Below are 23,480 nucleotides of genomic sequence, written 5' to 3'. Positions count from 1 at the left end.
AGTGTGATGCTCATCATGAGAGCCTCTGCTGTTCTAGAGCAGAACATCTGGTGTGTTTCTTGGGGAAGGGGAGGACTTTCAAATGTTCTCTGAGGACTTTTCAGCAATTATATGGGCTCCAGTGAATGTTTTTGGCTGGAGAGGGAAGAGTAGAGGGATCTGAAGAAGAGGACCCTGTACCATCCTAGGCTTGCAGGAAAAATGGGAGGCTGGTGTGGCTTGGGGTCAGATCATGGAAATGTTATATGCATTTGTTATGTTTTGCTCATTTGTTTCCTGGACATTATGTCTATGAGAGCCCTGACATAAATATGCTTTGGGAAATTCATCATTTAATACTGGGACTATTTACTTTGTTTATTATTTTTATCCCTGATGTCCATGACAAACCCACTCTGTAACTTGGAAAACATATTTTCTGTATACATGGTTAAGGAGATAAGCAAGTGGGTTGAGTGCCTTTCTCAGAGACAAAGAAAAATAAAATGTCCAGAATGAACGGAAAGGATGGCCAAACTGTGTAGAGAAATATTTTCCATCTCAGTTTATTTTGGACATTGAATTGTCCATGGAAAATTCCGATAAATGAAACAATGGTCAAATTGAAATGTAAAATGTAAGACTGGGTGGAGTCAGAGGAAGGATGAAACAACCCAAGAAGTGTCAGGGTATTTGTGTGGAGAGCATGTTACTGGATAAGATGACCTGAAAATGCTTTCCCCTTTGGATATGCTATTGTTGTTGTTGTTGTTCTGTATTTAAAAAATTGAGTCATTTATAAAATAACTGTAGAAAAAAGTTCTGTTTAGTTAAAAATGAGAATCTACCTTTAAATTCATCTGTCTTCTGTACCACTTAGAAATTGTGTTCGACTGCAAGTTATAGAGATTTAAAAATACAATAGGCTCAACACTCAAGGAGTTTTTTCTTTTGCAGGAATTCTTTGTAGGCAGTTTCATGAAATATCCAAGGACTCAGACTCTTTTGGGCACCACCGTATTGAGAAAATGGCTTCCATCCTTGAGTTTACCTCAGGGTCTGAGGTGGCTGCTGGAGATGTAAGTATCCTCTTCACATTCCAGGCAGGAGGGAAAATGAGGATATTCTGAAGCACTTCCTTTAAGTATACTTCTTGAAAGTTACCCACAGTACTTCTACTTTTATCTCATTGGCCAGAATTTAGTTATGTGACCACATGTTGTATCTGCAAAAGAAACCCTGAGGAATATGATATTTTGTCCTTGGAGGCATTGTGCTCAGCTAAAATATTGGCATTCTATAATTAATAGGATGGAATCCAACCTTATTATTGAGAAAGAAAGGACTAAATATTGGAAGGCAACAAGCAGTCTCTATTCCCCTCTTGGAATAACTTAATTATGGTTATGTCCAAAGCTTCATTGCTAGCAAAGCAGGAGAGAGGTACCAGACTTTGTGTCCCATGAATGTTGTGAAAGAGAAATTTGTACAGTGAGAAGGAAAAAAAAAAAAGACACAGGGATTTCAGGATTTGTGGGTTAGAATATTTTCAAATTTGACTCATCTGGAAAATCTCCCATCTATTATGTCGACAATTGAGCATTGGCCATGTGACAAGTTCACAGCAAGGGAGGTTGGTAGGGCGGTTGCATGCTCCATCCTTCCAGGGAACACCATTCATGTAGAATATACCTATGAGTGATGCTCTTGAAACCAACACACAACAGCCCTGCCTGCTGTCACCTGGGGTTTCTGACACTGTGATCTGGCGCTATTCTTGAGCTTCTAAGGGTTTAGTTCATTGTATCCTGTTTCTTCAGCAAGGGAACTTACAAGAGTGAAAAAGAGGAATGAATTCATTCTAGGGAATAGAACGACAACTAGGCTTCTGTTTTGAGTCTACATGGCTAGAGGTCTTTATAGATTAGCTTCATACAGTTTAGGGGAGAAATTAGAAATCATAGCTGAAAGCTTCACGTTTTTCATCAGCAACTTGGATCTCTTACGAAAGTCTTTATTACAGGTAACTTTAGTGTTAAACTGAGGGATGTTACAGAGACTTGGAAGGAAGGAAGGAGAAAGAAAGGAGAAATGACAATGCTGTGGTGGGAAAAAGTGTCTGCCGAACTTGGAATCATACAACATGGGTTTAAATTCCAATGCTGTGGCTTGCTGGGTAATCTTAGCCAAATTGTGCAGTATCTCTGAGTATCCATTTCCTTATCTATGTGAAGTATAATAAAGTAATAATCCCAAGGTTGTTGCAAAGAATAAAGGATTCAGTGTATAATGTACACTAAGGCAGCTGATATAATAGGAAAAAATCTGACATTTGTGATAACCTGATTCAGTACTTCCTTACCAATATCCTCATATGGAGAAGGCAATGGCAACCCACTCCAGTACTCTTGCCTGGAGAATCCCATGAACACAGGAGCCTGGTGGGCTGCTGTCTACAGGGTTGCACAGAGTCGGACACGACTGCAGCGACTTAGCTGCTAGCTGGTTCAGTACTTCCTTACCAATATCCTCAGTCCCTCTCCAGTTAACCTCCATCCCATGTGCCTCATGGAGCCCAATCTTTGCCTCGACCATTCCTATGTCTCTGTGCTGAGTGGAGCTGGGAAAAATCACCAGACAGTAAATATTGTAGCCACAAAATGTTATGATCACCAACCTCAATTTCCCTTGTTGTATGATTCCAAGTTCAGTAGATTTTTTCCCACCACAGCACTGTTATTTCTCCTTTCTTTTTCCCTTCTTCCTTCTGTCTCAATAACACCCCTCAGTTTAAGACTAAAGTTACCTGTTTTTCTGGTTTTCTAGGGTATCTTAAAAAAAAATAGCAAAAAAACATTTGTCCACCATTCTGGTTTTCTAGGGTGTCTTTAAAAGAAAAAAAAAATAGCAAAAATAGCAAAATACATTTGTCCACCATTCTCCCCAAATACCACTTCCCTTTTCCCATCCTGATCTGTCTTTACCCTATCCCTCATCAAATGAATTTGAGGAGACATTAGATATCATTCTGACTCTGTGCCAGCTCTTAATCTGCAGACTTACCTTGTTTCACACCCATCCTTTCCTCCTTATTTCTTGTGAATGGGAGAGCTGAGTTTCCTCCAATGGGCAAGTCATCTTCATTCTTACTGGAGGTCAATCTCTTTCTGTCTTCTCAAGATTCTTGCTACATTGATGATCCCATCTCTTCTGTATCTTTAGGCATGCATTTTAAAAAATATTTATTTATTTGGCTGGGGCGTCCCTGGTGGCTCAGATGGTAAAGAATCCGCCTGTAATGTGGGAAATGTGGGTTCGATACCTGGGTTGAGAAGATCCCCTGGAGGAGAGCATGGCAACCCACTCCACCATCCTTGCCTGGAGAATCCCATGGACAGAGGAGCCTGATGAGCTACAGTCTGTAGAATCACAGAGTTGGACATGACTGAAATGACTTGGGAGGCACTCACGCATTTATTTGTCTGTGTTAGGTCTTAGATGCAGCATGTGGGATCTTTCCTTGTGGCCGGAGGGCTTCTCTTTAGTTGTGATGTGCAGGCTGTCCAGTTGTGGCGTGAGGGCTCCAGGGCACGAGGGCTCAGTAGTTGTGGTGCACGGGCTTAGTTGCCCCATGACATTGGGGCTTCCCCTGGTGGCTCAACTGGTAGAGAATCCACCTGCAATGCAGGAGACCTGGGTTTGATCCTGGGGTTGGGAAGATTCCCCAGAGAAGGGAATGGCGGCTACCCACTCCAGTATTCTGGCCAGGAGAATTCCATGGACTGCAGAGTCTATGGGGTTGCAAAGAGTCGGACACAACTGAACAACTTTCACTATGTCGTATCTTAGTCCCTGGACCAGGGATGGAACTCACGTCCCCTGTGTTGGAAGGTAACCATGTAACCACTGGACAACCAGGGAAGTCCCTTCCTATTTGCATTTAAACATGCCTTACACTTTCCCATCATAGGAAAAAGAAAAGTCTTTGTGGGAAAATTTCCTATTCTAACTATTCCCTCCTGCTGTACTCACACTCGGTTTCCCAAAGCCAACTATTTGACTGGGCACAGGATCGATAGGATGGAGAGATACCCACCTCCTATAGGGAAACACTGCAAGTTACAAGTTAATCGGTAGGGATGCACAGTCATCCTCTAATAAGGGAAGTGAATAATTCCAAATACAATCTACCACATCCTCTTTATTGCCAGACTTTTTGAAAAAGTGGTCTACTCTTAAGCATCTCTACTGCTAAACATTTTTAAAAATCAGTCCCTTAGATAGAGTTTCTGCCTGGGCCACACTAGTCAAATTGTTCTTGCCAAAGCCACTGACTCTAGTTTCTATTGCTAAACTAAGAGGACATTTTTCAGTTCATACAGTGCTTGGACTTTGGCCAGCATTTGAGGATGAGGACCACTCTCGTTGAGAAATTCTTTTCTTGGCATCCATGCCTTTACTTTTTCTCCTATCTGATAGCTGCTTAATCTCACTCTTCCAAGTGGGCTCTTTCTGGGGTGCAGCCCCTTAGATGTTAGTGCTGTTGTGTCTCCTGTTCATCCCTTTCTCCAAATGGAGAAGGTGTAAATACACCTTCCTCAATGACCTCATCACTTTCAATTCTCCAGTCATGCTCCACATGCTTATAGTAACTTAGGGGTGCAACCTCAATGTACAAAAGTGTAGCTTTCCTTATTTCTAGTGATACAATTGTTCTCCATCTTCTTTCTGCGGATCCTCCTAGCTAGAAAATTAAACTAGCTCATTCAGTGAACTCATTCTCTTCCAGTTCTGATGTCTCTTTCAGATAAATAAGTCAAGTCACTTCCCTTTTTATTTTAAGCTCAGTTTCCTTTTAATACTGGCTTTTCCCTCCCAAAGAGCCTTCCCTCCTCTTCACTGCTTGCCTCATGAGTGAGTCCAGATGTAGTGGGTGACTGTAAGTCTTTTCCTGCTGATGGAAGCATATAACAATGTATTGAACAAGGATATATTAGATACAATAGGGTAGAAGAGGAAACTTTCTCATCACTACCTTATTCATTTGGACTGTTTCTTCTAATTATTCTCTATTCACTGAAAGAAATTTGGTAAGGACTCAAGGTGTTTTCTGGTCATGCTTAGATAATAAAATGTCCAGTCTAGTTTTTTAATCATATTAACACCAAACTCCAATCCAATTTGTTTCTCTCCACTCCTAGTGGTTATGCTTTGATCAGTGATTCTTGAGAATTATAACACACTTCAGAAGAAATTTTCTAAATACAAAGTACCTTATGATCACAAGACATAAAAAATAAATTTTAATATGTATTTTTGCATATTAATGAAAGTAGAAAGTGAAAGTGAAGTCGCTCAGTCGTGTCTGACTCTTTGTGATCCCATGGACTGCAGCCCACCAGGCCCCTCCATCCATGGGATTTTCCAGGCAAGAGTACTGGAGTGGGGTGCCATCGCCTTCTCCGATTAAATATAATAAGGAAGGTAAAATGAGAATAAGAGCTGGAACCTTTTCAAATCTTTTTATTGAATTTTTTCTTTTTCTTTTTAAAAATTAATTTATTTAATTGGAGGATAATTACAATATTGTGATTTTTTTGCCATACATCAGCATGAATTGGCCACAGGTATACATGTGTCCCCCCATCCTGAACACTCCTCCCACCTCCACTCCCCCACTTTCCCGCTGGGTTGTCCCAGAGCACTGGCTTTGGGTGCCCTGCTTCATGCATCGAACTTGCACCAGTCATCTATTTTACACATGGTAATGTACATATTTCATTGCTACTCTCTCAAATCATCCCACCCTCACCGTCTCCCACTGAGTCCAAAAGTCTGTTTTTTATGTCTGTGTCTCCTTTGCTGCCCTGCATGTAGGATCATCGGTACCTTATTTCTAAATTCCATATGTATGTGTTAATATACAGCATTTGTCTTTCTCTTTCTGACTTACTTCACTCTGTTTAATCAGCTCCAGTTTCAAGCACCTCATTAGAACTGACTCAAATGCATTCATTTTTATAGTTGAGTAATATTCCATGGTGTATATATACCACAACTTCCTTATCCATTTCTCTGCCAATGGGCATACATCTAGGTTGCTTCCATGTCCTCTCTGTTGTAAGTAATGCTGAAATGAACATTGGGGTACATGTGTCTCTTTCAATTCTGTTTTCCTTGGGGTGTATGCCTAGTAGTGGGATTGCTGGTTGTATGGCAGTTCTGTTCCCAGTTTTAAAAGGAATCTCCACACTGTTCTCCATATTGGCTGTACCAGTTTGCATTCCCATCAACAGTGTAAGAAGGTTCCCTTTTCTCCACGCCCTCTCAAACATTTGTTTGTAGACTTTTTTGATAATGGTCATTCTGACCGGTGTGAGATGGTACCTCATTGTGGTTTTGATTTGCATCTCTTTAATAGTAAGTGATGTTGAGCATCTTTTCATGTATTTATTAGCCATCTGTGTGTGTTCTTTGGAGAAAGTTCTATTTAGATCTTCTGCTCACTTTTTGATTGTGTTGTTCATTTTTCTGGTATTGAGCTGCATGAGCTGCTTATATATTTTGGAGATTAATTCTTTGTCAGTTTCATTTGCTGTTATTTTCTCACATTCTGAGGGCTTTCTTATCACCTTGCTTATACTTTTCTTTGTTGTGCAAAAGCTCTTAAGTTTAATTAGGTCCCATTTGTTTATTTTTGCTTTTATTTCCATTACTCTGGGAGGTGGATTATGGAAGATCTTGCTGTGATTTATGTCGGAGAGTGTTCTGCCTATGTTTTCCTCTAGGAGTTTTATAGTTTCTGGTCTTACATTTAGGTCTTCCAGTGGGAGGAAGGATTGGTTACTTCTCTATTTTTTTCATTATTGGCCAGCTGTTTCTAAAGGGTCTTCAGGGAAGGAAAGAGGTAAGAAAAAGAAAAGAGATTTTACCTTGGATTCATTTTTTATTTGGTGTTGATGTCCTCCAGCTGTGATAGAGATCAGAAGCTGGCCCTTTTCTCATGGGGCCCTTTTGTGTGTTTTTAGAGACCTCCCCATGGCTGGTTGCCAAGTTGCATTTTGCTTGTCTTCAAGCTTGCCTGCTCTGGTGGCCACATCTGATCATCACTGTTACCCTCTATTTCCCCAGGTACCCTGGTTCCTGAGACTGGCCCCTCTGTGTTGTTCTTCCAACAGTTTCTTGGGAGAATTTCTCTCAACATGATCCAGCTCAGCTCTCACATGAGGTATTTGGCCCGTTTGAGAAATCATACAGCATTTGCCATGTCAAATTCTGGAAGCGTGGCTGTTCCAACACTGCCCTTCATCTTCTCTTCACTGTAGTTGGAGCCACAAGTTCTTTCTTGCTCAGGTGAGGAAAGTCCTCTACTCTCCCCTGCAAGGGTGAGAATGAAGCCCATCACACTGAAATCTCTCCAAGGAAACCTCAGTCTCTTCACTTCCTCTCAGTAGCCTGGTGGGTGTTCATGGGTGGACTTGGTACCACTGTTCTCCCATCTTAGGTCACTGATCTGCCAGCTCTTTGACTGACAGACCACTGAAACTTATTTTGAAAATTCAACTGTGTGCTCCTTCTTTTATGTTGCTATCTAAACTTTTTAGTCATAAATTTAAATCATATCAAAGGATGTAATTTTTTACTTATTATGAATATGAATATTGTATAATAAAGCTGCTACATTGTTTTTTTTTTAATAAGAAAAAAAACTTTATTTGAAGTGTTCACAAGAATTTTAACATAGTAAACCTCAACTCAAACATTGACACACAAACAATTAAAAATATTAAAGAGTATCATCATACATCATTTTGGCAAAACAAGATGGTCCAAGTTCTTGTCACAAAACATTGCATAGTGACATTTTTCCTGTCAAATGACTAACTGGATGAAAATACCACATTTCTTTTGTGTTCTTAAGAATATGTAGGTCATTTATCGATTATTGAGTTTTGAGAAGATTCATCTACAATACATTCCTCTGAAAGCTCATAACCTGACCAATTTTGCCATCATTAACAGAGTCTAAGAGTGCTGCTACCTGCCTCTTTCCCTTTATCCTCTGATTCATCTAATAACTTGGAAACATCTTCCTCTATCAATTTCCTTTTATTTGCCACTATGAATGGAAAATGAAAAATTCTAAATTCTCAACTTGTATGAAATCTTGAAGCAAACCATAAAGATAGTCCCTTCAAGTCTTATTTTATTCCTTCTTGAAAATGAAAGCAGTACTTTGGGCACTATGATAGGAAAACTGCAGGATAATATATTTTTTAAAGACAGTGCATCATCTTTTAGGGGATTTCATCATTTTCCATGTTTTGTATAACTTAATTCTTTTTACTTTTTTTTTTAAATTTTTTATTCCTTTATTTCTCATGTGTTCCCCATCCTGAACCCTCCTCCCTTCTCCCTCCCCATACCATCCCTCTGGGCCGTCCCAGTGCACCAGCCCCAAGCATCCAGCATCGTGCATCGAACCTGGACTGGCAACTCGTTTCCTACATGATATTTTACATGTTTCATTGCCATTCTCCCAAATCTTCCCACCCTCTCCCTCTCCCACAGAGTCCATAAGACTGTTCTATACATCAGTGTCTCTTTTGCTGTCTCGTACACCGGGTTATTGTTACCATCTTTCTAAATTCCATATATATGCGTTAGTATACTGTATTTATGTTTTTCCTTCTGGCTTACTTCACTCTGTATAATAGGCTCCAGTTTCATCCACCTCATTAGAACTGATTCAAATGTATTCTTTTTAATGGCTGAGTAATACTCCATTGTGTATATGTACCACAGCTTTCTTATCCATTCATCTGCTGATGGACATCTAGGTTGCTTCCATGTCTTGGCTATTATAAACAGTGCTGCGATGAACATTGGGGTTTTTTTTAAAGTAACTAGTGGATACATAGTAATTTGATGCCCTCTGCCATCTTTTAGATAACTCACAATGACCCATTCCCATCTCAATAAATAAAATACCTCCCACAAATAAAATGGATAACTCTTTGTTTTTTGAATAGAGATTTTACATTGTTCTATTTTCCCCCTGGAAGTCTTTTTTTTTCAATTTCACTTCACCTGAAGAATTTTTCCTTTTGTAATATGTTTTTAAGCTTTCCAGTCCATTATTCTCATCATTTTCTTCAATACAAATGCATATTTAAGTTTAAAATTTTAAATTCCTGTAATCATAAGATATTTTTAGAAGATTTCTTCTAAAATGTGTTATCACAACAATTATTAGTACTCACTTGATAAAAGCATAAAAATATTACACATTCTTATAAATGAGTCCTAACCATAACAATAAACTTTTATCAAACATGTGCTTTCTAAAAAAAGATGAGGCCTTTCTTCTTTTTCTTCTCCTCTTCCTCCACCACCTTCTCCACTTTCTTCTGTCTTTTTTGAGGATGAACAAGGATTTAGTGGAAATCAGCAACAACAATAAAAGAAAGTATGGGACCCTAAGTAAGTGTGGGGTTACACAAGATTCATTTCAACTCTTAATTGCATTATTGCACTGAAATGGACAATGCCTTCCCATTAAGTAAATCCAGAAAAAAGTACAGAGTAGTAGTGAGTAATTGAGAAGAGACAGAATGACAGAAAGCAATAAAAAATTGAACAGATATTTGGCACAGTTAAAAATATCAGCAATCTGAATACATGTTCAAGAAAACACAATACTCTCAATTCTTTTAATGCAAAAATATAATATTCATCTATTAGCAGTAAACTTGGAATTTTCCACTTTTTCATTCTTAAAATCATGTAAAATATGCTGCTGAGATCCAAACCTGGGGCATAGTGAAGGGCAGCTTAACAGATATAAATATATATATATTGTCTCTTTGGGATCTTGGAGTTGCTCACAGCCCAGACAGAACACCAAAGTTGAGCTAGAGATGGGCGAGACATTTACCTTTCTCATGAAACAGTAGTGAAGGGATAGTGTGGAAAGAAAATATATCTCTCTATATAAAATCTAGAACTTAATTTCCTAAAGCCACCTGTGGCCGTGTGTTTCTTTAGAAGTTTTGGTGTACTTCTGTGTGTTCCTGTACTTTAGGAGTTACTATTTTAGGGAATGATTTCCCTGTTTAGGATGTGCTAAGTTCTTTTTTTCCTTTTTATTTAGCAAGTATGAAAGAGTAAAGAGCATATTATTAAGTATATATTCAAAATAAATGCAATAATTTCTATTTTAGTATTAACAGGAAAAAATATTCTCTATCCAGTCTATCAAGCCTCACACACACACACACACACACAACATATACTTTATAATTTGGGAAACATACTATTGTTTATCTATTTATAGTTAGAATGTATACATAATTTATCTAAACTGGAAGAACGTTCTATTTTTTTATTTTTTTATCGGAGTATAATTGCTTTACAATGTTGTGTTAGTTTTTGCTGTACAAAAAGCGAATCAGCTATAAGTATACATATATCCCCTCTCTCTTGAACCTCCCTGCTCTGCCATCCTACCTCTCTAGGTCATCACAGAGAACATGCCAAGTTCTTGAGAGGTTGTTTGGAGGTTCTAGCAGGGGAGCGCAGCTACCCGTATACCCTTGACCGAAGACCGGTCCTCCTCTATCGGGGATGGTCGTCCTCTTCGACTGAGCGTGCAGCTTCGGGAGGGATGCACATGGAGCAGTGAGGGAGAAAGGGGACACCCGCCTAGCCAGCCAGATCAGCTGAATCAACCCTGGCGATCAATGGGGTGACAGATGTCCCAACCAGATTGCCCTCACATCCACATGCCAAGTTCTTGATGCGAACTGTATACTCATCCTTTGAGGTTTCTGCCCAAACGCTGAACAACAGGAAATGCCACTTCCCATTTCACACGTATACACGTCCTCCTGGGAGGAGACTCTATAGCTATTATTGGTCTCATAAGGGGTCTCCTTTACTCCAAAGGGTTGAGAAATGCTGACTGGCAGATTGCCTTCGTTTTATAATCCTCCTGGGCAACTATGGATGCAACATGAGACTCTAGATTGTGTCCTGTACGTAGTATTACTGTCTCATTTTGATTCTGCAGACCTAGTGGTTTGCTTCTGTCAAGTCTCCCCATATCCAGTGGGGACTCAGCTGCCATTCCACAGGGCATGGAGTGCACATTAGTTATTCAGGCTCCATTGGCAAACAACGAGAGTACTACACAATCTGCTACCCCATCTAAGTGTCTGTGGCACAAACAATCACATAGACATGATTATAGTTATTTGATGCTACAACTTAATTTCATGACAAAATTATTATCTCTGCTGGTTTTTATAAGATCTTGTTTCACAAAGGACTTGGTTTGCTCAAAATCAGATATCTGTTGTCATTTGCACAATGTGCGCATCAAATGAGGGACGTTTTTGTAGGAAGGTAAAAAAGACCCATAGCAGGATGATGCTGTGTTTTATTTAGAAAAATGCTGCCAAGCCAGGATGGTTTAAGGAGCTGGCTTCAGGGTAGGGGCAAAAGTGGCTGGAAGCGGGGGCAGATACCCATATGAAAAATCCCTTAACCTTGGCCAAGACCTACCCAGGTAAAAAGATGACACAAAGGAAGGGAGAAAAGGGTCTCCTAGTCTAATGGAACTGAGGGAACCACCAAGCTGTCAATTCGCTGAGCTGTAGATGTAGAAACAGAATGGAGCCTTTCAATTCTGTTGCCTTCTCCCTGGGGTTAGAGACCGGTTGCCATGGATATTCTGGATTCCTGCAGCTAATGGGAGGGAGATCTGTAGCTGGGTATCCTGGGGACCCGCCAGGGTGAAACATGAAATGGAGGCCTGTGGGTGTGGTGGTGGAGGACTGGGAAGCAAAGGGTCAGAGGGTCAGTTTCCAGCAGAGCCAAAGCTGATTTTATTTCAAGTCACATTCATTTGGCCATCTATATTTTCCTGAAAAGCCAGACCTTTCCATCCCTCCCCTACTGAGCAAAAAGAATCTTCATCTCCTTAAAATGGTTCCGATCACAGCACTAAGTGGTGTGTGCCATAATTAGATGTGCAAGAATGGTTCAGAGAAGGATTTTTTTTCCCAAGATCATTTTTTTTTTTTTACGGGGAGGGGAAGAGGGAAAATAATTTTAGTTTGGTTCAGAGATGGAGTTGTTTCAAAAGACCTCATACCCATAGCAAATCAGGTGAATGAATATGAAAGTTTCAGGTTTATCCTGTTTCATCTGAAAATATCAGTTGGTGTCTGGCTCCTCCTTTCTTTCCAGTAACTCATGGCAGGATCAGCCCTTTCTCTCCTCCCCATGTCTGCTTTTCATTCTGCCTCAGTTTTTAACCGGGTCACAGCAAAACCACTTTCCCTCTCCATAATCTCTTGGAGAATTTCTTGCTCCGGTTGGATAATGGAGCACTTTAAAGTCAAGTTCTTGGACAGTGGTCGCTAATCCTGATAAGCAGGTGGTGACTGCCCTGACCTCCCGAGCTTTCTTCTCAGCACAGCGTGGAGATAGCGATGCAGTCCTCATTAGAAGATTTCAGTGAGCAGAGGATGCGGCAGTTACTGTTGGTGCCAGGTTTATCTGCAGACACCTTCCGCCTTCACTGAAAGAGTTGCTCCAATGCAGATTAAATCAATCTTAATCACCACTGCTGTCTGATGAGGTAGACAGGTGTTGGTTGAAAAATAGGGCTGTTCTTGGCATTTAATGTGTGTCTTACTTCTAAAATACCATATAATCTTCACTCGGCACGCACCCTGTAGCTGGTTGGCAAGGGCAACAGAGGATGGTTGGCCTCTGCTAATCCCCAAATCCTAAGGAAAGAACTGCAGTTTTAGTATTATCAGCCTGATGGAAAGCATGAAGACTTGGAAACATTTCTTTATAGGCCAAACTTAAGGAAATTCAGAGGTTTTGGGTCTGAGAGAAGTAGCTTGTGTGTATGTGTTAGTTGCTCAGTCATGTCTGACTCTGTGACACCATGGACTGTAGCTTGCCAGGTTCCTCTGTCCATGGGATTCTCCAGGCAAGAATACTGGAGTGGGTTGCCATTCCCTCCTCCAGGGATTCTTCCTGACCTAGGGATCAAATCCCAGTCTCCCACATTGCAGGCAGATTCTTTACTGTGTGAGCCACCAGGGAAGAAGCTTGCCAGACCCAAATGGGCATGTGTTGGCCAAGGAAACACATCAGAGTTCTTCCAGTCACCAAGAATCACTGCAATTTGTTATTGTAAATCGACCTCTTCCTATTGCCCAATCTAGAAGACATGGACCACGTCTAACAGATGTTAAAGTAAATACCCTGTGATCATCTCAAAAAAAAAAATCATCTTTTTTTTTTTTTAATTGAGGAAGCTGCAGTGGACATCTGCAAAACTCCACATTGTTCACATCTCTCAGCATTCTGCACCATTCAGTGGCCGTTAGAAGACTGTATCTTTCTTTACCCATGAACTGTTTCATGGTCTTCTTGGGTCTCTGAATCAATCACCTTTCAGAGAATTTGAAAGCAGAGCCTGAGTTGGGGTAGAGAGTGTGGGAGGTGAGCAAGGAGACTCCCTCCCAACTTGACCCCACCCCGTTGTCAACAGCCAAAGCATCTCACTTGAGCTCTTTCAGAAGGAAGTAGACCATTCATCTGCTTTGTTCTCCAACAGTCAGAGGGACAAAGACTTGGATTCTAGTCCTGACAGTAGCAGAAATTAAAGACATTGCCTTAGGACATTCATGAAAGGATTATATTTTCCTTAACTGTAAAATGATGGGGTTGAACTATAAAGCGTCTCAGTGCAGCTTCCAATTCCTGATTTTCTATAGGAGAGCATTTATATAATCTAGAAACAAGGAAGGACTTGCCTCATCTGAAGAAGAAATCCAAAGAGAAATATGATAGACTTGATAGCACAAAACAGAAAAACATCTGTATATCCAATAAATATCCAAATGGTAGAAATAAAAATGAAATGTTAACTATGCATAACATATGACAAAGTATTAATGTCTTCATTATATGAAACACTTAAAATCTTTAAGATGTTGTTTAAGAATACAGTCAAAAAAGTATTGAAAAGTCCAGTGCACAAGGGAACATAATGTTCAACTTTATTAATAATTAAAGAAAATAAAAACAATATGGTATTTCTAGCCTTTATATTGGCAGCCATAAATATACATAAATATATATATGTAAGGATACCATCACCTTACCAGTGTCCTTACCAGTGAAGGTAAGGACAGAGTTATTCTCCATCTCTGGCCTTTTGAAAAGTCACTGGTGTTATTACAAATTGCTATACTCTTTCTGCTAGTTATTTTGTCACAAAGTTATAAAGTAATTCCATTTTTAGCAATTTATCCTAAGGAAATAAATAATAATGTGTAAAATATTTAGCTCTAGTTCTGTTGATCATAGCAGACTAATGAAAAAGCCTAAATGTCCAATCATTGGGAATTGGTTAAATTAAAGATGTATTATCTAACAGAATACTATATAAATAGTTGAGATGGTACATAAATACTTCTCTTTGCATGGAAGTATGTTTTATAATGTATTGCTACTTGAAACAAATTATCAAATGGTATACAAGACATTATTAAATTGTTTTTAAAATAATGATGGATACATGTACACACAGGCATACAAATAATCTTGAATTATAGAGACCAATGCACCAGTGGTAACTTTCTATGGGTAGAAAAATTTCTGGATTTCTTTGCACTTTAATTTTTTACTTGTGTTTCCTGTAATGAGAATTTACTGCTTTTGTACTTGAAAGCAAAAATTTCATTTAGTAAAAGACTTAACATTCTACCATTTTAGGGGAATGCATGGTTAAATAACTGATTTCTCAACTGGCACTCATCTATATATGAAGTTGTGACAGTAGTGGCAGATTAATTAACAACTCTGCAGTAATGATGTCAATAAAAGCAGTGCATTTTTGTTCAGATTGATATAACTCAAGAGATAGACATAATTGATGTTCATTTAGCAATTTTAAAAACACATAAGGGGATGTGTGAACAAGTATTCCCTATGTCAAGTGTGAGAAGAAATAGGTTCCCAACAGTTAAAAGTGTTCTCAGATCTGCAAGACAGACAACTGCGTAGGTTGGAGGAGCAAAAATGAAAGACATTTTCTTAGATTTGATTCTAAATAAAAATTTAAAAAAATCATGTAGCAGAGTGCATATATAGTATTAATATTCAAATAGTAAGTGCTATGAGTGTTTCAAAAAATCCTTCAAAAGATTTATTTTATTTGACAGCAGACATCTATTAGAAGGAGTTTAATTGATGTAAATTCACTCTTTACAAAGCAAAATGATGGGTGACTCTCACAGTCTAATAAAATTTATCTGTGTAGATTCATGAATCACTTCAGAATACTCACCAGAGTTACATTATCCAGGTTGCTTCTTTTTTAAACAATTTCTATTTATTGTAAAATATTTTTATTTGGAAGTTCCAAGTGTTGCATTTTTATCACCGTATCTCCCTCCCTCCTGTCCCCTGGGGGTCACCCTCTCTCCTACCTTAAGCCTTGGCAGTCATTAGTCTGTTCTCCACTTCTAAAATATGATTGTTTTAAAGTGTTATATCAATAGAACCACACAGTATGTAACTTTCTGGAATTGGCTTTTTTCACTGCAGCCTAACCCCTGGAGAGTCATCAAGATTGTTGCATAAATCAATAGTTCTTTTTTTTTTTTTTTTTCCTGCTGAGGACTACACCTTGGAAACCATGTACCATGGTTTAAACATTCATCCTTTGAAGGACATCTGGGTTATTTCCAGATTTTGGCTGTTATGAAGAAAGCTTCTACAAACATTCATGTGTTGCTTTTGGTGCAGTATAGATTTTCATTTTTTATGAATAAAAGTCGAGGGGTCCAGTTGCTGGGCTATATGGTAATTGCATGTTTAGATTGGTAAGAAACTGCTCGCTGACTGTTTTCTAGAGCAACTGTATCATTTTACACTTCTACTTGCAATGTATGAATGATCTAGATTCTCCTCATCCTCAAAAGCATGTGGTACTAACACTATTCTTTATTTTAGCCTTTCTGATAGATGTGTAGCGGTCTCTCTTAATTTGTATTTCCCCATTTGCTAATGATATTGAAATACTTTCATGTGCTTATTTGTCATCTATACATTCTCCTTGGTTTAATGCCTGTGACTTTGACCCATTTTCTAACTGGGTTTTTAAGAATGATTGAACTTTTAGAATCCTTTCTTTTCTAGATACTAGTTTTTTGTTGAATATGTGGTTTACACATATATTCTGTGAACCTGTAGCTTATTTTTTCATTCTCTTTACATGGGTATTTGTAGATAAAAAGTTTTTAATTTTAATAAGATTCAATTTATCAATTTTATGATTAGAAAGGGGCTTTCCTGGTGGCTCAGACAGTAAAGAATCAGCCTGCAATGCAGGAGAACTGGGTTCGATCCTTGGGTCAGGAAGATCCCCTGGAGAAGGGAATGGGTACCCACTCCAGTGTTCTTGCCTGGAGAATTCCATGGACAAAGGAGCCTGACAGGCTACAGTCCATGGGGTCACAAAGAGTTGGACATGACTGAGTGACTAACACACATGCATGATTGGAAAATACTCTTTTATGGATAGTGTTTTTGATATCATGTCTAAAAACTCGTTATTGTTGTTCAATCACTCAGTCATGTTCAACTCTTTGTGACCCTATGGACCACAGCACACCAGGTTTCCTGTCCTTCACTATCTTCCCAGGGCAGCCAGTAGCAATGGTCAGGGCGGAGAGCTCTCTATTCCACATGACTCCTGGGTGGCGGACCAGCCCCACAGTGGCCAGCAGCAGCAGAGGGGCCGGGGAGCTCTTCTCTTCTGGGTGTCCTCCAATATCGCTCGGTTCCAGCCAACGACTACAGCAGGGTCTTTGCCCAGGCCCTGGTCGGGACATTGGTTGGCACGTTGACCAACACCCAGCGCTGGTGAAGGTTTACACACTCAAGAGGGCCACCAGTGGGACAGCCAGGGTGCCAGGCATGTCCTCTGGCTACATGGAACAGTTGAAGGGTATATCCCTGCTAGTCAGAGCCTGACAAAACGTGGTCCACTGGAGAAGGCAATGGAAAACCAGTATTCTTGCCTTGAGAACCCCATGAACAGTATGAAAAAAATTTGTTACTTAGCCCTAAATCCCAAAGATTTTCTCTTACTCATTTGTCTAAAAGTTTTATAGTTTACATTTAATCCCATAATCCATTTTGAGTTAATTTTTGTCTATGATGTGAAGTTTAAGCCAAGGTTCCTGTTTTGTCTCTAAATGTCCAGTTACTTTGGTAGCATTTCTTAAAAAGGCTCTTCTTGCTCCATTAAATTGTTTTTGCACCTTTGTCCAAAATTGGTTGAGCATATTTGTATGAATCTATTCATGGATTCTCTATATTCCACTGGTCTATATTTCTATCCTTCTGTCTACATCACACCTTTGTGATTACTGTAGCCATATTAATAAGTCTTCATGTCATGTATTAGTTTCATGGGGCCACACTTAGTGGCTGAAAACAATAGGAAAGTGTTCTTTCACGGTCCTGGAGGCCAGAGTCTGAAATCATAGTGTAGGTAGGTAGTGTCTGCTCCTTCTGCAGGTTCTAGGCAAGAATTATTCCTAGCCTCTTTCAGCTTCTGGTGGTTATTGGCAGTTCTTGGCTTCCTTGTACCATAGCTGCATCACTTCAATCTGTCTTCACATCACACTTCCTCTGAATATGTCTTCTCCTCTCTGCGTCTATCCCCAAATTCCCCTTCTTCTCTCTTATAAGGATATGTGTAATTGTAATTAGAGCCCATTCATATAAACCAGGGCTTCCCTGGTGGCTCAGGGGTAAAGAATTTGCCTGCCAGGATTTGATCCCTGGGTTGGGAATATCCCTTGGAGGAGGATATGGCAACCCACTCCAGTATTCTTTGCCTGAAAAATTCCACGGACAGAGGAACCTGACAGGCTACAGTCTGTGGGGTTACAGAGTTGGAAACGGCTGAGTATGCACAAATGCATGCATATGCTCCAAGTTGAGCTCTTTCTTTCAAGATTTCTAACTTCATCACATTTCTGAAATGTAAAATAATTGCTGTTTCTCCATATAGTATCTTCAGGGACATGGACAGATATTCAGTAGTTTGGGAACTAATGATCTGCCCGGTAAAATTAGGTAGAGTAATTCCTCCTACTTGATACTTCTCTATCATGACTGTAGATTGTTGAGCTTGTCTGGGGCTTGTGGCTTTTCATATCAATTTTAGAATAAGCTCATCTATGACTACAAAAAGCCTTGTAGGAATTGTGGTAAGCATTATATTAAGCCTATAGATCTATTTTGGAAGAATTGACAACTTTGCTAAATTTTCCAACCCATGAACTTGGTATATCTCTCCATTTACTTAGATCTTTTAAAATTTCTTTCATTCCCATTTTGTAATATGTTAGGCTGTACAGCTGGGTTTCCCTGGTGGCTAAGCTGATAAAGAATCCGCCTGCAATGCAGGAGACCTGGGTTCAATCCCTGGGTTGGGAAGATCCTCTAGAGAAGCAAAAGGCTACCCACTCCAGTATTGTGGCCTGGAGAATTCCATGGACTGTATAGTCCATGGGGTCCCAAAGAGTCAAACATGACTGAGCTATTTTCAGTCTGTACAGTTAAGTGTATATCTAAGTATTTCATAATCTTTAGAAAGATAGTAAATGGTATTGTGTTTTAATTTTATTTCTACATGTTCAGGGATAGTTCACACAGCGACTCACTGTGTGTTGATCTTGTTTACCATGAACCTGCTGTAATCATTTATTAGTTCTGGGAATTTTTCTTTTATGTAGTATTTTTGGAGTTTTCTACATAAACAGTCATATCATCTGCAAATGGAATCAGTCCTATTTCTTCCTTTCTTATCTGCATGCCTTTTATTTCTTTCCCTTGTTTTATTGCAATGACTGGAACTTTCAGTATTACATAGAATAAGAGTAGTGGGAGTAAACATTCTTGCTTTGCTCCCAAATCTGTTGGGAAAGCATTCAGTCTTTCACTAATAAGTATGATATTCAGTTCAGTTCAGTTCAGTCGCTCAGTTGTGTCCTACTCTTTGTGACCACATGAATCGCAGCACGCCAGGCCTCCCTGTCCATCATCAACTCCTGGAGTTCACTCAGACTCACGTCCATCGAGTCAGTGATGCCATCCAGCCATCTCATCCTCTGTCGTCCCCTTCTCCTCCTGTCCCCAATCCCTCCCAGCATCAGAGTCCTTTCCAATGAATCAACTCTTCGCATGAGGTGGCCAAAATACTGGAGTTTCAGCTTTAGCATCATTCCTTCCAAAAAACACAGGGTTGATCTCCTTTAGAATGGACTGGTTGGATCTCCTTGCAGTCCAAGGGACTCTCAAGAGTCTTCTCCAACACCACAGTTCAAAAGCATCAATTCTTCAGCGCTCAGCCTTCTTTACAGTCCAACTCTCACATCCATACGTGACCACAGGAAAAACCAAGCCTTGACCAAACGGATCTTTGTTGGCAAAGTAATGTCTCTGCTTTTCAATATGCTATCTAGGTTGGTCATAACTTTCCTTCCAAGGAGTAAGCGTCTTTTAATTTCACGGCTGCAGTCACCATCTGCAGTGATTTTGGAGCCCCAAAAAATAAAGTCTGACACTGTTTCCACTGTTTCCCCATCTATTTCCCATGAAGTGATGGGACCAGATGCCATGATCTTCGTCTTCTGAATGTTGAGCTTTAAGCCAACTTTTTCACTCTCCACTTTCACTTTCATCAAGAGGCTTTTTAGTTCCTCTTCACTTTCTGCCATAAGGGTTGTGTCATCTGCATATCTGAGGTTATTGATATTTCTCCCGGCAATCTTGATTCCAGCTTGTGCCTCTTCCAGCCCAGCGTTTCTCATGATGTACTCTGCATATCAGTTAAATAAGCAGGGTGACAATATACAGCCTTGACGTACTCCTTTTCCTAATTGGAACCTGTCTGTTGTTCCATGTCCAGTTCTAACTGTTGCTTCCTGACCTGCATATAGGTTTCTCAAGAGGCAGGTCAGGTGGTCTGGCATTCCCATCTCTTTCAGAATTTTCCACCTTTACTTTTTTTGTAGATAGTTGAAATATTAGCACTATATTCGTTAGTTGCTGAATATTTTATCATTGACAGGTATTAGATTTTGTCAAATGCTTTTCCAGTATTGATTGATACGACCTTATGATTTTGTTTCATTAGGTTGTTGATGTAGATGACATTGACTGATTTTCAAAAGTTGAACCAGCCTAGCATATCTAGAACAAATTCCATTTGGACATGGTGTACAATTTTATACATAGTTGGATTCAGACTGTTGTTTTTTAAGGATTTCTGTATCTATGTTTATGAGATCTATTGGCCTACATTTTCTTTATTCTTTGTCTTTGTTTTTGTTATCTATTTTATCTTGGTTGAGGTTTGATAGTTTTTTTTTTTTTAAGAAATTGGTCCCTTTATTTGAAGTTATTAAAGTTATGTGCATTAATTTATTCACAGTATTCCCTTATTATCTTTCTACTGACTGCAGAATCTGTAATAATATTCTGATATTTAGTGATTTATGTAATTCTCTTTTTATTTTTGTCCTCCTAGTGTATTACCAATTTTATTGATATTTTGGGAACTAGCTTGCTATTTCATTGATTTTATTTGTTGTTTTTCTGTTTCTAATTTTATTAATATCTTTCTCTGTTATTTCCTTCCTTCTACTTGTTTTAGGTTTTTTGCTCTTTGCATTTGTTTCTTTTAGGTAGGAAGTTAGATTACTAATTTAAGACCTCTCTTCATTTCTAATATAAGCATTTAATACCATAAATTTCCTTAGCATCACTTTAGAAACTATATGTTGCATTTTTGTTTTCATTAAATTCTATATGTATTTAAAATTTTGAGACTTCCTCTCTTATTCATAGCTTATTTAGAAGTATGTTGTTTAATTAAATTTTGCTTAAGTTTGTTTTCTTACCTAGGATATGGTTTAGATGAAAAAAAAAAAATATATATATATATATTCTGCTGTTTTTGAGTAGTTGTTGTTTAGTCGCTAAGTTGTGTCTGACTCTTTTGCAACCCCATGGACTATAGCCCACCAGCCTCTTCTGTCCATGGGATTTCCCAGGCAAGGATACTGGAGTGGGTTGCCACTTCCTTTCCATGTACGTTGATTAGGTTTAGTTGGTTGACTGTGTTCAGATTTCCTATATCTTTGCCAATTATCTGTCTAGTGAGTCTGTCAGATTTTGGTTCAAGTATTTTGAGACTCTACTATTTGCTGAGTATACAGTTAGGATTACTGTGTCTTTCTGGTGTATTGATACTTGTATCATTATGTCCTTCTCTGTCTCTAGGTCATTTTTTTTTTTTTTTTGCTCTAAAATCTACTTTATCAAATGTTAATATAGCCACTCCTTTTAAATGTAATGTTTATATGATTCTGTATCTTTTACGTAACTTTCTTCATCCTTTTACTTTCAGTATACCTATCATTGAATTTGAAGTAAGTTTATTTGAAACAGCACTTGTTGGGTCATTTTGAAAAATCTACTCTGCCAATTGCTGTCTTTCAATTGGTGCATTTAGGCTATTTATATTTAAGGTAATATTGATATGTTAGTGTTTGTCTGCTTTTTTAATGTTTTTTTTTTTTTTCCATTTCTTTCCTTCTTGTTTTTATTCTGTTTCTCTGTTTTGTTTTCTTGTAGATTACTTGACTATTTTTTATGATAGCATCTTGGTTACTTATAGTGTTTCCAAGTATATCTTTTTATGTCTGTTTATTGTGGTTCTCAATGTATTTCTTTATATGGTTTTTATAGTGGTTGCTTTGAGTATTATGATATACAGAATGGTTTATCACAATCTGTTGGTATGGAAAGCAGAATGTTCCTCACACCCCACCCTCCAAAGATATCCATGTTCAAATCCTTGAGACCTGGGAGTAAGTAAGGGATTTTGAAGATGTGATTAGGTTAAGGCTCTTGAGATGGCAAGAACATCATGCATTAACCAGTGGGTCCAATATAAAAACAAAAGTTCTTACTAAAGGAGGCAGAGAATTATATAAAGAGATGTGATAACAGAAGCAACTGGAGAGTCAGAGAGTTTTGAAGATGCAATGCTGCTTTCTTTAAAGATAGAAGAAGCCATCTCCCACAAGCCAAGGAATGCAGTTGTACCTTGGAAATTTTTTCTTTAGTGGCAGACTGTCTTGCTGTTTAGCATGCAGATTCCAGCCTGCTTTTAGGGGAGCTGTTGTTATAATCACAGCTTAATTTTCGGAGTTGTTGCACTGTTATTTCCATCAGCTTGACTTATCTTTTGCTGCAGGGGCTGGTACCTGCTGGTGCTTGCTGAAGGGATGGAGACGGTTCCCCAGGCTGGGATGCCAGGTATATTCTAGCTGGGGGAGGGGTCTCAGGCCTCTGGGGTCAAGGGGGCATCCTGGACCATGCTACCTACTGTGCCTGGTTTCCTCTTTCAGCACCCCTGGGTGTCTGGCATCTTCCAGCACCCCTGGGTATCTTTCAGTACCCCTAGGTAGCTGGTCCCACTCCAGTACTTTTGCCTAGAAAATCCCATGGACGGAAGAGCCTGGTAGGCTGCAGTCCATGGGGTCGCTAGAGTCGGACACCACTGAGCGACTTCCCTTTCACTTTTCACTTCCATGCATTGGAGAAGGAAATGGCACCCCACTCCAGTGTTCTTGCCTGGAGAATCCCAGGGACGGGGGAGCCTGGTGGGCTGCCGTCTATGGGGTTGCACAGAGTCAGACACGACTGAAGCCACTTAGCAGCAGCAGTAGCAGCAGGTAGCTGGTATCTTTCAGTGGGGAAGGGGAGTTTTATTTTTATTATTTTATTGTTTTTAAATTATGTATTTATTTGGCAGTGCTGGGTCTTAGTTGCAGCATGCAGAATCTTTGATCTTTGTTGTGGCATGCGGGTTCTTTAGTTGTGGCATGTGAACACTTACTTGTGGCTTGTGGGGTCTAGTTCCCTGACCAGGGATTGAACCTGGGCCGCTGCATTGGGAGTATGGAGTCTTATCCACTGGACCACCAGGGAAGTCCCAAAAAGGTGAGGTTTAGGCTCAGTGGAAAAGGAGAATGGCTTCTCAGGCCACTTATTGTTACTTGAGCTCCTGATGGATCTCTCTTGCCTATTCTTCTGGTTTTGCTTGATATTGTCAGAGGGACTCCCTTTGCTTCAGGGGGAGGAAGGAGACTACCTGGCTTTTGGTGCTGGATAAGAGGTCAAAGTTGCCTCTTTCGCTCTCCTCCTTCATCCTCATCAAGAGACTCTTTAGTTCCTCTTGGCTTTCTGCCATTAGAGTGGTTTCATCTGCATATCTGAGGTTGTTGATATTTCTCCTGCCTATCTTGATTCCAGCTTGTAAGTCATCCAGCCTGGCATTTCTCATGAGGTGAAAGAGCTGGCTTAAGACTAAATATTAA

General features: G+C 39.4%; 1 non-coding gene across 1 annotated transcript; it reads right to left on the bottom strand.

Annotated features, from left to right (window-relative positions):
• Positions 1-23,019: 23,019 nt before the first annotated feature.
• On the bottom strand, positions 23,020-23,091 carry TRNAG-CCC. The gene has a single exon. It is a non-coding gene; the product is annotated as a tRNA-Gly (tRNA).
• Positions 23,092-23,480: the final 389 nt, after the last annotated feature.

This window comes from Bos indicus x Bos taurus, chromosome 12 (assembly GCF_003369695.1).
Source record: "Bos indicus x Bos taurus breed Angus x Brahman F1 hybrid chromosome 12, Bos_hybrid_MaternalHap_v2.0, whole genome shotgun sequence".
Lineage (NCBI taxonomy): Eukaryota > Metazoa > Chordata > Mammalia > Artiodactyla > Bovidae > Bos > Bos indicus x Bos taurus.
The sequence above is the reverse complement of the archived record's forward strand: the minus strand, read 5'-3'. Positions and strand labels throughout refer to the sequence as shown.